This window comes from Equus asinus, chromosome 5 (assembly GCF_041296235.1).
Source record: "Equus asinus isolate D_3611 breed Donkey chromosome 5, EquAss-T2T_v2, whole genome shotgun sequence".
Classification (NCBI taxonomy): domain Eukaryota; kingdom Metazoa; phylum Chordata; class Mammalia; order Perissodactyla; family Equidae; genus Equus; species Equus asinus.
Window position 1 is genome coordinate 15,800,232 of NC_091794.1, and position 15,417 is coordinate 15,815,648.

The 15,417-nt window shown below is 41.6% G+C and overlaps 1 protein-coding gene across 3 annotated transcripts in view; it reads right to left on the reverse strand.

Moving 5' to 3' along the window:
• The window catches only part of USF3 (upstream transcription factor family member 3), a 40,993-nt gene extending 25,953 nt beyond the window's left edge, over nucleotides 1-15,040 (reverse strand). The window contains exon 1 of one of the 3 annotated variants that reach the window (XM_070508850.1): nucleotides 14,756-15,040. The gene's annotated coding sequence lies outside the window, so the exon portion shown is untranslated. The remainder of the gene's footprint in view (nucleotides 1-14,755) is intronic. The other 2 variants (XM_044771575.2, XM_070508849.1) reach the window with 2 other exon arrangements.
• Between the last annotated feature and the right edge of the window lie 377 nt (nucleotides 15,041-15,417).

Genomic DNA, 15,417 nt, shown 5'->3' on the forward strand with positions numbered 1-15,417 from the left:
AAGTAGAGCACACAAACTTAACCACTATGCCACCAGGCCAGCCCCGACATGCAGTTTTAAATGTGTTCTATCTCTTTCTATGAGATCTCTAGTAAATCCTCAGTCGTCTCCAATCAAAATGACTTGCCTACTGAACTAGAATATGATCTAAGGAAATTACAAATCAACTAAGCTCAATTCCCTGGACTGGGTCACAGTCATTATACCACGAGTCCACTTGACACTCTGTAACAAAGATGTCTCCTTATTTTGATCATCTTGTTTTAGCAGTTTTTCCTTATCATAAAAGTAATATGTACCTAGAAAACAAAGCAAAGCATACAAACAAAATTAAGCCTACTCAATCACATCACTCAACAAGAATCCGCAAGAATCACTGTTAACATTTTGATGGATTTCCTTCTGAACTTTTTTCTACACACACCTGATTTTTTACAAATATTAGACTATAAGCAACATTGTATTCTGCTTTTTACTTAAAGTGAGCATTTCTCCATGTCACCAAATATTCAAAATCGTGATTACAGCACTTATGTTTAATATCTTGGATATTTATAGTCTAATTCCTACCACCTTACTTAATGCTTTAGGCAGCTTTGCTCTCTGTATTTTGCTACATGACCTACCATGTGCATTTATCCTCTCCAGCCTTTTAGGTTAATAATCCTCTCCTGGAACGTCCTATTACCTGATCTACCTGGTTCAACTTGAAACCTTGAAACCCAGCATATCTGCATTATAGTACAAGGATAGCACCAATGCTTTTCACACCCAAAGAATCCTTCCTCCACGTTTGTGAGTTCAGCAGCTCTGTCCATCTCAGTGGGAACTCGACGAGCTGTTTGTGAGTATGCTGTGTTGTCTGTCTGCTGTTTTGTGTAACTGCTATCAGAAGTTCTAACTGCCTTTGCCATTACAGAGATCTTACATCCCTGAACAATGTCTGTTGGCTCCTTCCTGACAATCACGTCGCCGTCATGTTTGGCAGCAGTCAGTCATGGAGGTTGATAAGTGCCAAACTTGAGATACTATGACATATATAAGAATGTGAAATAACGAAGTCCTGCCACCAGAGCTTTCACTGTGAAATTGAGTCAAACTATATCTCCAGAAAAAGATAACAGCCAAAAGGCACAATTTGCTAAATACAGTTTTAAATTTTTATGTTTAAACTACACAAGTAACCTGTTTGTATAAAAAATTTTTTATTGAGATATAATTGACATATTTGTTTCAGGCATACAACAGAATGATTTGATATTTAGTATATACAGTAGTCCCTCCTTATCCGCAGTTTCGCATTCTGCAGTTTCAGTTACCCATGGTCAACTATGGTCTGAAAATATTAAATGGAAAATTCCAGAAACAAACAATTCGTAAGTTTTAAATTGCACGCCATTCTGAGTAGCGTGACGAAATCTTGTGCCACCCGCTCAGTGCTACCTAGGACATGACTCATCCCTTTGTCCAGAGGGTCCACGCTGTACACACCACCCACCCATTAGTCACTTAGTAGCCCTCTGGGCTATCAATCAGATTGACTGTCGTGATATGTCAGTGCTTGTATTCAAGTAACCCTTATTTTACTTAATAATGGCCCCAAAGTGCAAGAGCAGTAATGTTGGCAATTTGGATACGCTGAAGGGAAGCCGTAAAGTGCTTCCTTTAAGTGAAAAGGTGAAAGTTCTCGATTTAATACAAAAAGGAAAGAAATCGTATCCTGAGGTTGCTCAGATCTACAGTAACTTTTATTACAAAATATTGTTATAATTGCTCTATTTTATTACTAGTTATTGTTGTTAATCTCTTACTGTTCCTAATTTATAAATTAAACTTTATCATATGTTTGTAAATGTAGGAAAATTCATAGTCTGCATAGGGTTCAGTACTATCCGCAGTTTCAGGCATCCACGGGGGGACTTGCAATGCACCCCCGGCGGGTAAGGGGGCATGGGGACTACCGTATTGTGAAGTGCTCACCCAGTAAGTCTAGTCAACATCCATCACCAACACAGTTACAAATTTTTTTCTTGTGATGAGAACTTTTAAGATCTACTCTTTTAGCAACGTTCAAATATACAGTGTAGTATTATTAAAAAAATATTTTTGAAGAGTACAGCAATGTATAACGTTAAATGGAAAAGTTACAATCATGCTCTTCAGGAGTAACCACTCTAAAGAATTTGGCATTTTTTAGACCTTTTCCTTGCTCTTGCCCATACAAACTACAAATACTTCTGACTCAGAAATTATATCATAAGTAAATCCGAAGAGAATCTATGCTTTAAGGCTTTTAAAAAAAAAACCCAATTGCAAAAATAATCCCTGCTCATTGTAAAAATTTCAAACAGCACAGAGCCACGTGCAGTACCAAGGCCCCTCCACTTTGAATAGTCTGATGGTATCAATTCCCAACATTTTCCCTATGTATGCCCAAGCAGTTACTTACATACATGTTAGTAACCGTTACACTGAAAGAGCAGGACACACAAAACCCAAGTAGTAGAAAATACCTTCCCCTGCCAGTTCATATCTCCCCTGTGGGGTGATCCTGCTCCCTGCATAAAATTTAGGGCAGATTCCATGACTTTACTGGTCACAGTTACATAATAAAAATCCTCTAGTCATTTCTAGTCACAAAAACGATCGATTGGGAATATCTCAATACAGTTCCTTTGATGTGGGTAATGTCTCCCCGACAACAGCCTCTTACACTCTCTCCCCATCTCCCACTTTCTGCCTCTGATGTTACAGCCCAGTCTCTTTCTGCTGAGGTACCCCTGCCTGGCAGGAAGGCCTGCAGCAGAGTGCCCTGACCAGCTCCCTCCTGACATGCTGTGAACCCACACCTGGTCCATAGACGCATATACCTCTTTAATGCAACAACCCCCAGAAATTTACCCTACAAGTATATTCATGCATGTGAGTAGCAAAACACAAGGAGAGGCTCATCAAAAGCTGACTGATTTAATATGTCATGGTATTATGATGAACCATCTGAAATTGCCCATATTTGATCTTTTCTGCCTCTAGAAACTGCAATTTCAGATGGTTCAATCTAATAGCTCTACACATAAAATATAGTTATATGTACTGACAGTTAAATAAATACATATATGTTACAGGCCGTATTGTGTCTCCCCAAAATTCATATGCTGAAGTCCTAACCCACAACACTTTGGAGTGTGACTGTATTTGAAGATCGCGCCTTTAAGGAGGTAATTAAGTTAAAGTGGGGTCATTAGGATGGGGCCTAATCCAGTAGGACTCGTGTCCTTATAAGAAAAGGAGATCAGAACACAGACCACACAGACATAGGGATGACCACGTGGGGACAGAGCAAGGCAGCAGCCATCTACAAGCTGGGGAGAGGCCTCAGAAGAAACCAAACCTGCTGACTCCTTGATCTTGGAGTTCTAGCCTCCAGAACTGTGAGAAAATTAATTTTTCTTGTTTAAGCCACTCAGTGTGTGGTATTTGTTGTGGCAGCCCTAGCAAACTAGTATTTTATATATATATATAAATAAATAATATGTAATATGCTAGTTATAAATATATATATAAATTTTTTAAGTTACCAACTTACATCTAATACCCATCCTTTGGGATGGAGAGAAGAATATATATGTGTATGTTAATAAACGCACAAAATTTCTCAGGATTGCCTCGAGGAGGGGAAATGAGGGACAGGGTACAAGGAAGACTCACTGTACATCTTCATATACAATTTTAATTTTTTGCCACATGCATGTATTTTCTTTTCCAAAATATGAATTTTTCAGTCTTTGCAATAAATGCATTTAAGACTATACTATTTCTTCAAGATACAACTTTGTCCACAGCCCAGATTTTGAAATGTAACATTTTTAAGTCATTAATTTCTAAATAGTATGTAGTTTCAATTAAAATTTTAAATTATTTTAAAAATACTATACTTAAAAACGAAAAATTAAATATTAATCACATCCTTTTTTGAGGAGGAAAATTAAAGTCCCCCACTATCACCTATTCAATTCCATCCTATTCAATTCCCAGTTGGGAATCAATGTGGCATGAACTTTCTTGATCTTTCTACATATATAAATCTTTCTACATATATGCACATATCTTTTTTACATAAAAATTAAATCATGCTATATTTGTTGCTCCAAAAGATGCTTTATTTTTACTTAGAAATATATTATGGACATCTTTCCAGGTAAGTACATATCAATTTACCTTATTCTTTTTACTACTTGCATACCATTACATTGCACGGATAAGCCATAATTTATTTAGCTGTTCCCCATTCATGAAAACCCCTCTCTTCCCTCTCCCTTTTCATTTATTTATTTATTTGTTATTAAAAACAATGTCAAAAAAAGGGCTGCAATCAACATATTACAAATTTTTATCAGTCCAAAAGGCAACAAAAGATAGCTCACTACTACTTATCTTGCGTCTCCTTGATGACTAGTGTGGCTGAATACCCTTTGATATGTTATGAATCATATATATTTCTTTTTTGGTGATTTGCTTATTTTCACTATCTTGACTTTTTCTTCCTTGTACTTTCAACTTTTATATCCTCTACAACCTGAGTTGAAGTAAAAAGCTTTCCAAATAGTTATATATCTTTTGGTTCCCCTTTTGTTAACTCGTGGGTGTGAATTGTTTCCTTGCCTTATGATTGGCAATAAAAAATATCTAATTTTTAGAATTTGAGATTCTATTTGTAGCCTTACATGATATATTTTTGTTAAGTGTTATATGAGTATATGAAAAGAGTACGTATTATTGATTCTTCAGGTACAAAGTTTTATTAATTTCCCTCCCCCCAAAGCCTCCCAGTACATAGCTGTATATTCTAGTTGGAAGTCGTCCTAGCTCTTCTATGTGAGCCACCACCACAGCATGGCAACTGACAGACGGGTGGTGCAGTTCCGCAACAGGAAACGAACCTGGGCCGTTGAAGTGGTGAGAACACCAAAATTAACTACTAGGCCATCAGGGCTGGCCCTAAATATTTAAAAAATTAAATGTTTGTTGTCTGGAATTAAACTTTGATAACCAATTACTATGCATTTTTTTCCATTCAACATTTGCCTGGAGTGTGTTTGTGTGTATTTTACTTTTAACTTTTGTGCATTATTTTGTTTTATATTTGCTTGAAATAACACAAATCTGGAGACTTGTTTCTATACAATCTAAGAGCCTTTTTTAAAGATGAGAATTCATTCCAGTCACATGTATTGTAGCTATTGTTACATTTGGTCTTATTCTGTTCTCTCTCTCCTCCCTCTCCCATTAAGTTTTTACTTTTCCTTGATTGATTTTTTGTTTCTCTTTATTTTCCTCAAGGTCTTTTTTCCTCTTATATCTATTCTATTCATGAATATCTTTAACAATGCTAAGAAACATCCTGTAGTGGACATTTGTTAGATATTTTTTCCTCTCCACTTCATGGAGGTCCCATTTTCACTCAGATGTGTGCCCCTCCCAACCCAGGCCTTGTGCTTCTGATTTTTCTGGCTACAGTGACTGGTTTCAGGTTGGCCCATTTATAGCAAAGCTCAGCCTTTTCTTTGATGGTATGAGTAGCTATGCTCGTTCTCTTCTCAATTTAAGGAGAAAGCATGTCATTCCAAATACTGAACTTGGAAAAGAAGGAAGCCAGTCTGAGAATGAAATTCACACAAAGAAAAGCAAAGCTGAGAAGACAAAGTTGAGAGAAAAGGAATCACATATCAATAGCCTAAAATATACTAAAATTAAAATTTAAATACATTTTTCTTCCTACTAAAAACAGTATCTATGGTCTCCTCCTCTAGCACTACAAGTGGTTTTTTGGGGGGTTTTTTGCTGAGTAAGACTCGCTCTAAGCTAACATCTGTTGCCAATCTTCCTCTTTTTTGGCTTGAGGAAGATTAGCCTTGAGCTAACATCTGTGCCAATCTTCCTCTATTTTATATGTGGGGCACCACCACAGCATGGCTGGTGAGTAGAGGAGGTCTGCACCCAGGATCTGAACCCCCAATCCTGGGCTGCTGAAATGGACCATGCAGAACTTTAACCACTCCGCCACCAGGCCAGGCCCTGCAAGTATTTTAACATGCTCTATTTCTTACCCACCAACTGCCCATCACCCACCTCTGCCACAGACTTACTGAAATTGTGTAGAGTCTTAGTTCTAGAGTGTTCTCCTCCTAGATCTATATTCCACGTCCAACAGCTCATAATTTTCTTCTGTGCCCTTTTTGTACCATTTTGAAAGCACTCCTTGGTCTGATGTACGAGTTCATTAATTTAGCCATGTATTACAACCATGCTGCTATTCAGCTTGCTACTGAAGTTTTTATTTCAGAACATACACTTTCAATTTCCAAAAACTTGCTTGTTCTTATTTCTTTTTCACAGCACCCCATTCCTATTTTATGGAAATTATCTTCTCTCAAATCTCTGAGGATATTTTTGAACAAAAAATATTATTTTTTGTCTATCACATTCAATTTCTTTTCTCAAAGATCGCTTCCTCTGTTTGTTCAGCTTGGTGTCCCTCTTTCTCCCTGTTGATTTTCCTTAAATACTTAGTGAGTCTTGGTTAACTGAATTGGCAGCTAAAGTTGGTTTCCCCAGCACAGGTTCTTGACTCTGAATGCACTGTAGAAATCACCTTTTTTTCAAAACAACTCCTTAGGTGATTTGAATGTTGATCAACCACTAAGAACCACTGCTTTACCATTTGTGAAAATCACTCTTCTCCCTGCCGTGAATGTGCACGCTGATTACGAGTCCTGGCTATCAAGAGTATGGCACATGGGTGGTGGCAAGCAGCTAGATGGGCACCTTCTGAAGGAAAGAAGAGCTCCACATTCACAGTGGTAACTAGAAGGTCTCTGATTCTCTGAGGTAGAACCCTGATTCTCTCTCTGGCCCTAAAGCCCACACTGGAGATACCCCCAAATATGTTCTAGCATCTAACCTGTGAGTGAACACTGTCATTAGCTATTCTAATTGATCTTGGTACAGCTTAGCTTTTGACCACCGCTATGATCTGAATGTTTGCGTCCCCCCGCAAATTCCTGTGTTGAAATCCTAACCCTCAAGGTGATGGTAGGGATGGTATGGCGAGGTGGGGCCTTTGGGGGATGATTAGGATATGAGGGCAGAACCCTCATGAATGGAATTAGTGCCCTTATAAAAGAGGGCCCAGAGAGCGTGCTTACCCCTTCCACCACGTGAGGATACAGCAAGAAGGCAGCAGTCTGCAACCCAGAAGAAGGCCTTCAGCAGAATCCAACTATGCTGGCACCCTGATTTGGACTCCAGCCTCCAGAATGTAAGAAACAAATTTCTGTTGTTTATAAGCCACCTAGTCTATGCATTTTTGTTACAGCCACCCAAATGGACTATGAAAACCAACCTCAACCGCCTTCTACTTTTCGACGTCTCTGAGCTTTACGGTTTGTGTGAAAGCCAGAATTGCGTTGGGAAAACTCACTTTCCTAGTATCTCCCCTTTAAGCCTGTGTTAGGTTGCAGAGTTCTCCATACTCTAAGGTTTTTCCATCAATCTGATCCCAAATGCTTTGCATTTTTCATAAATTCCTTCAAATTTTTGATCTTTAGATGACACCCTTCCCAGTTTTTCAACACTAATAAAGATGTATCCGTATTTTTCTATTTTCTTATTCTTTTTATGTGTTACTTAACTAGACTCTTCCATTATACAAAAACAAGCTTATATTGAACTACTCAGATCATACTGAAGGATGTACCTGGTAAAAGGAGTCTTCCCCACCAATTTCCTCCTCAAATCTCCTGTTAACACTACTCAAGTAATTACTGCTCTTACTCTTTTTCCCTTTCCATACTGTATTCTTTGAAAGTGAGTACTAAGTCCACACTCAAGGAGAGGGAAATTCATCTCTATCTCTTCCAGAAGGGAGCATCTAAATATATTTTTTACAATTCTTCTGACAAAGGAGATTTGTCTCTTCTCCCCCATTTACTTAATGATTTATTTGTATCAGTATGGACTCGAGGGTGTTTATGTTATTCTTCAGGTCAAAATGTAATGCTATAGTTATTTTGTTGTTCAAATCGTTGAAGCTTTGCCCATTGGGCATTCTTTCAGGTTGGCTCCCGTGTCTTTCTCACATGCCTCCACCTCCCTCCCACCCCCATTTTTAGGACTTCCTTACTTTTGGGCACTATAAGATGCTCCAGGCTCATCTTGTGATATATACCTTGTTACTGGTTCTGTTTCTCTGGGGAACCCTGGCTAATTAGTGTGTAATCAGTAAGTATGCTGATGAAGGAATGAATGGCTGGGGTAGGGTGCAGGAACTTTTTAAAGCCCCTAAAGTGATTCTGAGGCACAGTCACTGTAATCACCAGTACAGATCCTCTCAAGCCCCCACATATCTTTCACCCACATTAATGAATGAATGGTATAGTGGAATGGGACCAGTCTTTGATATCAGACCCAGGATCAAACCTCAAAGCTGACATTCACTAGCTATTTGGTTTTAAAATAAGTATTCCTTGAAGTCTGGGCAACTCCTCACTTAAAACTGGGAGATTATTACCAACCCCTCAGAGGACTGTTACGAGTTTACATGACAATACATTTAATGGATCAAGCAAATGTCTGGTACACAACAAGAGCTCAGACATATTAGTTGCTTTTCTTCCATTTCCCCCCTAATTCACTGGGAACAGGGAGGCTATCTGGCATGAATTCTTTAATGGATCCTACATTTATCATAAAAGACCCCTGCCTATACATCCATCCTTTCAGCCCGCCAGAACATCCTAAGGCTAACTGTGCTGTCTGAGGAGAGACGCTCTATACCTGATTCTTCCCTCTTTAGCGCTTCATTTCCTCATAAGCATTTCTGTTTTGCTTCCAAAACACAAAGAGTTTCCTCACATTAAACAAGAATTTACTGTCTTTTCCATCTCTCATTCCGTTTCTCTCCTACTATTTCTGTGACACTTCTGGCCTTTCCTTCACTGGCCAATCCCTCCTAAACCCGAGGCAGAACGCCTTCTGACGGCTCCCGCCAACCGAAACTGCTTTCGTGGAGGTCAGGGACTATTTTTCACCAAATCAGAGGTCTTTTTTTCTGTCTTCCTTCTCCTCTCTGCAGGATTTGAGATGCTGCTCTCTTTTTCTTGAAATTCTCCTCCCAGATTGTCTTCCTCTTCTCCAATTACGCACCCTCTTTCTCTAACATGAATCCTGGTCTCTCTCATGCTGACTTTCAAGGCTCAATCCTTCTATTTGCTTTCTCCCTACAAAGTTTCAAATTGTTTCTGTGTAAAAGCCATTATGTTTTTATAATAAAGCTACCTTTCAACACTGATCTTGCTGCAAATCTTTAGTTAGGCAAAGCTCTCTTCAGAACATTTCATTTCAAAACCAATTAACATGTTTGTGCAACATGTTAAATTGCCTTGCCTCTTAAGAGACCTCCTTCCAATTTCTCCATTTTATCAAACTTTAACCTGGCTCTAAACCCCAAAATAATCTTCAAATCTTCTCACCAAATCCTATCGATTCCTTTCACGATGTTCATGGCCTCCTGTTTGTTACCACCACCTTAGATTAGGCCTCATTTTACACATCTGGCTGTTAATAGTCTTTTTTGCTCCCAGTCTTTTCCCTATTCTTCCATGGTTTTAGATTCCAATGTCTCAGTAATCTGACCAGTTCACTGTATTCCATCATGTGCCTCTCCTGCTCCCGAATCTACAGGACTATTTTCCAACATCTACTGCATCGAATACAAACTCCTGCTTCCCAGCTTTCATGACCCTAACACTACCTTCTTCAGTGGCAGTCTCCCTCATCCACTTCCACCTAGTACATCACACACAGGAGCAGGGTCATAGCTAACCACGTCACCTACTATTCCCTGCTCTCCAATTCAGACAGGTTCTGCCCTGAGCTGCCTATCAGCCCATTCATTTTCTTGCTAAATCTGTGCTGTTTTCCCACTGAAATGACCTTTCCACTTTGCTCAGCTTATCCAAATCCTATTAATTTTCAAGTCTAGTGCAAGTTTGTCTTCCTCTCTAAATGTTCCCCCAGGGGCCAGCCCCGTGGCCTAGAGGTTAAGTTCAGTGCACTCTGCTTCAGCAGCCTGGGTTTGTGGGTTTGGATCCCAGGCACAGACCTACACCACTCATCAGCAGCCATGCTGAGGTGGCAACTCACATACGAAATAGAGGAAGATTGGCACAGATGCTAGCTCAGGGCAATTCTTCCTCAGGCAAAAAGAGGTAGATTGGCAACAGATGTTAGATCAAGGTGAATCTTCCTCAGCAAAAAAATAAAAAATGAAAAAAATAAATAAAACCTTCCCTAATATTTCCAGCTAACACTAAGCCCTCTACCTTTGTTCTGGACTCTATCACTTCCACTTCTTAATAATCCTGTTACAAAATATATCTTTTCTCTCAGATATTATTAATCTTTCCTTCCCTATTAGTGTTTTTCTATTAAGATATATCCTTATTCATTTTTTTCCATTTAAAAAGTAAAAATGATTTTTTTTCTGATCTTGCCACAGCTTCTAGGTGTACCCATGCTTTCTCCCTCCCAACCAACTCCTTGAACAAGCAGTTTATACAAGAAAGAAGAAAGGAAGGAAAGAAAAGAAATTATAGTAGCTAAGGGGAGAATGCTTTTGCCAGGGGACCCAATAATGGCTTCCTTAATTGGGAGGTAATGCTGTCTGGGGCTCCTCATGTAGCCAGGCAATAGACAAAAGGGAAGTTACAAGGAGCATAGGTGGGAATTGGGGGAATCCTGAGATACCTCTTTGTACTAACACTAGCTGTGAAGTTACCAAATAGACTACTGCCACCTTACACAAGATCAGCAAGATTGGCAGGGGTTCAGACCATGTGGAATAAAAGTTTGCAAACCACATGTGTCTGACTCCAAAGTCCATGCTCTTTAACATACTACTTTCTACTGATATCAATCTACTTGCAGTTCCTTAATCAAGAAACGCCCTTTCTCATTTCCATGCTCTGTACCAGTTACTTTGTCTGGAATGCTAATACCAACTTCCCAACTGGGAACTCCTAATTACCCCCTTTGAAACTTTCTCTGATCCCTAGAGGTTAGTGTCCACAACCCTTACATGACACTCCACAATGTCCTTACATAAAATACATTCTACATGCTTACTGGTTTTTCCCACTAGACTGCAAGCTTCTAAATGGTAGACACCACATCTTTCATATTTGTATCCCCAACAATTAGTATTCAGTAAGAGAGTAATAAATGTCCATTGAAAGAATATCTGGTCCTTTCAAATTTTCCATGGTATGAACAACTGCATCACAGATTTTGAATACTTATTTCTTTAAATTAGCATCTAATGAATACTGTATTCAGCCCCTTAATTAATTGACATGGTGTTTCCCAATCTCTCTAATAAGTCTACAAACTTCTTAAGAGCTGAGTCCACACCAGTTATTACTTCTGTATTCTCTCTAGCACCTAAGAGTGTTGGGCACGTGGTAAGTACTCAATAAATACTTGATGAACTGAATTAAAAACACAGTATTAGCACATTAATAGGAGCAACTTATCATGCCCTACTGATCTAATTAAAAGATCTGGCCTTCTGAAGTAGTGCAATTGTACCCATATGGAAAATTTAATGAGAAAAAGAAAAATTATCCAATTGGACAGTTAACAGCTTTTCTCTTACTGAGAGTTCCACAAATATTTTATGGATAACAAGAGTCAACCTCTAGAGCTCAGAGTAAAAGACTCAAGGTAATATCCCTGTGCATATTGGAAGGAAGATTACGGGTTTAAGGGGCCTGTCACAACCATCATTACTTAAATTCTACTAAGCCTTAACAAACGCATAATAGGAGTACAAGACATAAGAATATTTAATAGCAAAATCAATTAACGCCGAGTCAACCTATGCTACAGATGTATACGGTTATCTTTGCATAATATATAACACAACAGTCATTTACTTGTTCAACAAACATTTATTAAGTGCCTACTAATGACAAGTGCTATGTTAGGTCCCAGTAATAAAAAGATGAAGAGAACACAGTTCCTATGTTGCTGGGGCTCTAGCTCTGCCATGTGGCAATGGTACTCAAGAATACAACATGAGCCATACTTCCTGGAGTTGCTCAACATGGATGCTTTGCAGGGAGGAGTCTGGTGGAGAAGGCAGACAAACACATAGTGCAATATGATTAACGTTAACACATAACTAAGTACAAGCTGTTACGGGGCCACAGAGGAGAACATAATCAACCTACTGAAGAAATCAGGAAAAGATACGGAAGGAACTGACATCCGTACATGAATTCGATGAGAGTTAAGGTATGAGGAAGCTACCAAGACAGAAACATCTGGGATGGAATCAAACCTGAAACTATGGTGCAAGAAGAGTCGAGAGGGCTTCAAAGCAAACGAGTACAACTCAAAGCAAACCACTGTAGAAGAGCCAAACAATAAGATACTCCTTGCCATTAAGTTTGAGAATAATGAAACACATATACAAGAGAAGTTAAACCACCACATGGTATAAGCATAAAGGGAGTCTTTCAAACAATATGTGGCGTAGAAGTTCAAAGGGAGCCAATCACTAAGAGAGCTGTCAGGAAAACCTCCATAAAAGCAGAGTTAGAACTATTGTTGGGGGGGGGGGGGGCGTCCATCTGGTGAGAAAGATCAACGTCATTCACAAAAGCAAGGATCCGAACTGCTTATCTGCGGGACCATGACGAGGTCCAGAGGTTCATGGTGGGACGCAGTGGGGAAAAAGCTAGACATGTGAGTGAAGGCCTAATTTAGAAGAGCCTGGAACACAAGCCTAGCAGACTGGACATTGTTCTTGACTCTTAGTAGTTCTCAGTCCTGACTGCTGAATGGAAACACCTGGGGAGCTTTAAAAACTATACCTATGCCTGAGGCTCACCCCATAGCAAAAGTAGGAGAATCTCTGTGGGGAGTGGCCTGGGATTAAAATATCAAAGCACACACGGTGATTCCACTGAGCACTCCGGACTGAGGACCACTGGGCTAGATGACAGGAAGGTGAGACATGACAGACATAGTTAAGACCCAGGCTTGATTTCCGTCCCTGTTTATAAGCAACAATTTTGAGCTGATTATCTGTGGAAGCTTATCTTCTAACCTGAGTTAAACATTCTCAGTTTTCTTAGAGTTTCTTTTCCCTTGTTGACAATGCTAAGCTCTGAAAATAACCCATCAATTTCTCCTACATGACTGGTTCACTGCACAGTCTGCAACTGTAGAATTTTATTTCCATGACATCCCACAGACAACTTAGAAAATAATTCTCGCAACTTTATGCTGCCCTTAGATCTCTGCAACGAAATGCTTTATATTAAAGAATGTTCTAGGCTGCATGCATGTCTGGATTTTACAGAACTTCTCTTTTAAATACAGAGAGAATGTAATACCTATGCACACAAAAGTCATATCACTTAGACTAGAGCAAAATGTGAGATTAAGTACTCATTCTTGCAGTACCTGGAGACATTAGCCTGTTCCTGGTTTCAGAAGTGCAATGATTACAAAGTAATTTGCTTATTTTGTAACAAATACTTTCAAAGTACTTCATAAATAAAGGGAAACAACAAATGTATCCCATACAGCAACTCTGTACTACATTAAACAAGCGTCCAGTGTGGGAGGAAAATGTGATCAAGGTGATTATGTATTATGACAGCATGTCGACCCTTCCAAAAGCAGGTTGGTTTGCTTGCTTGCTTGTTTTTTAAGTAAAAGCAAAGGTACAAATATGCTTCAGCATCCATGTTACTCACAGAAGGGATTATTCAAGAAATCTGTACTTTGTTTATAGGTAAGGAAGGGTCTTCTTTATGTAAACTTAAGTTAACCACAACTGTCTTGTTTTGTGTGGTGTTAGGTCACTATATCTACTTAATGGTAAAAATGGTATGAGAACGTGAGTTGGATGCCTACAGCTGAGACTCCACGCACATGTTCATGCAGTCTTATTTCCAGATAAAGTTAATAAACTCGAAGGACCATATCCCACTGTAACCGTAGGGGGGAGGGAGTGAGGAAGCGGGGACGGGGGCAGTGAGTATGGGAGAATCCAACAATCAAAATGCTAAACATGAACAAGAGTCCAGAGAGCTTTCCTCAGAAATCTGGAACTAGATTTCAAGAGTTGGCCGTTCGCTTGTACCGCTCCTATTCAGAAAAGAAAAGAAAGGCTTCTAAAAAGAAAACGCAAGGGTAACTCTCCGACACAGAGGTGAGAGTTAAAAAGCAAGTCACAGGATTCTGCCCAGGGGATCCGAAGGAAATCCAGAGGGCAAGGAACGAAGAGGGGACGAAGGAGACAGGAAAAGGTGTCGACGGCGGGCAGAGGCCATCCGCTGGGACCCTGGCCGCCCAGCTCTTTATGCACCCAGGGCAGCGTGGACAGCCTCTCTGGCCCCGCGCACATCTGGGGCCGGGCGCAGCGCGAGCCCCCACGGGCCTGGCACCAGGGGGCGCGGGGCGCCCGGGGTCGGAGAGAAAGGGCTGCACGCCCCGCCCGAGCCCGCGCCCCGCCGGGCTCCGCACGCAGGGAACCCCAGGAAGGAGGCACACTTTGCGCTGCCCTCGCCTCCCGGGGCAGGGAGGGGGTGGGTGGAGCGCAGCCCGGAGCCGCCCCCGGAGCCGCCCCCACAGCCCCGGCCCCCCGCCCCGCTGTCAGCGGCCCCCTCCCGCAGTCACTCACCCGGGGGCTGCGCGGTCTCGGCCGCGGCGGCGGCGGCGGCGGCGACCCCCGCCTGGGTCATGATCCCAGGCGGGTACAGCAGGGGTGTCCGACCGCCCGGGCGAATCTCTCCGTCCGCGGCCGCCGCCTGCTCCTCTGGGGCTGGGGGAGTGCGGGCCCAGGCCCTCCTCTCCCCCCGCCCCCGCCGCCTCTTCTCGCGGCCACCGCCGCCGCTGCGAGCCCGAGCCCTCAAGGCCGGAGACCCGGCGGCAGCGCGGCCTCAACTTTCCCAGCCCCCCTCCCCCCGCCCCTCCCCGCCCCTCCCCGCCCCTCCCGCGGCCGCCGCTCGGCATGCGAACAGCCTACCCTGGGTGCGCCGCGCTCCCGCCCCTGCCACTCAGCCCACCAACCCGGCCCCGGGGAGGCTGCCGCGGTAGCCAATCAGAACCCGGGACGCTGTTGCACTAGGCTGGAGGGCGGGAGGAGGTGGAGGGAAAACCGGAGAGTCAACGAGCCTCGGGCGGCCCAATGAGGAGGGCCGGGGGGCGGAGGTGTGCAAGTTGGGTTGAAGGAACAGGAAATATTCTTAAAGGTAGAGTGATGGGCAGGGAGGAAAGCCAGTAGGTGAATGGGAAAGAGGTGGGCCTGGTTCCTTAAAGGGGACGCCTTGAGAACCTAGAAAA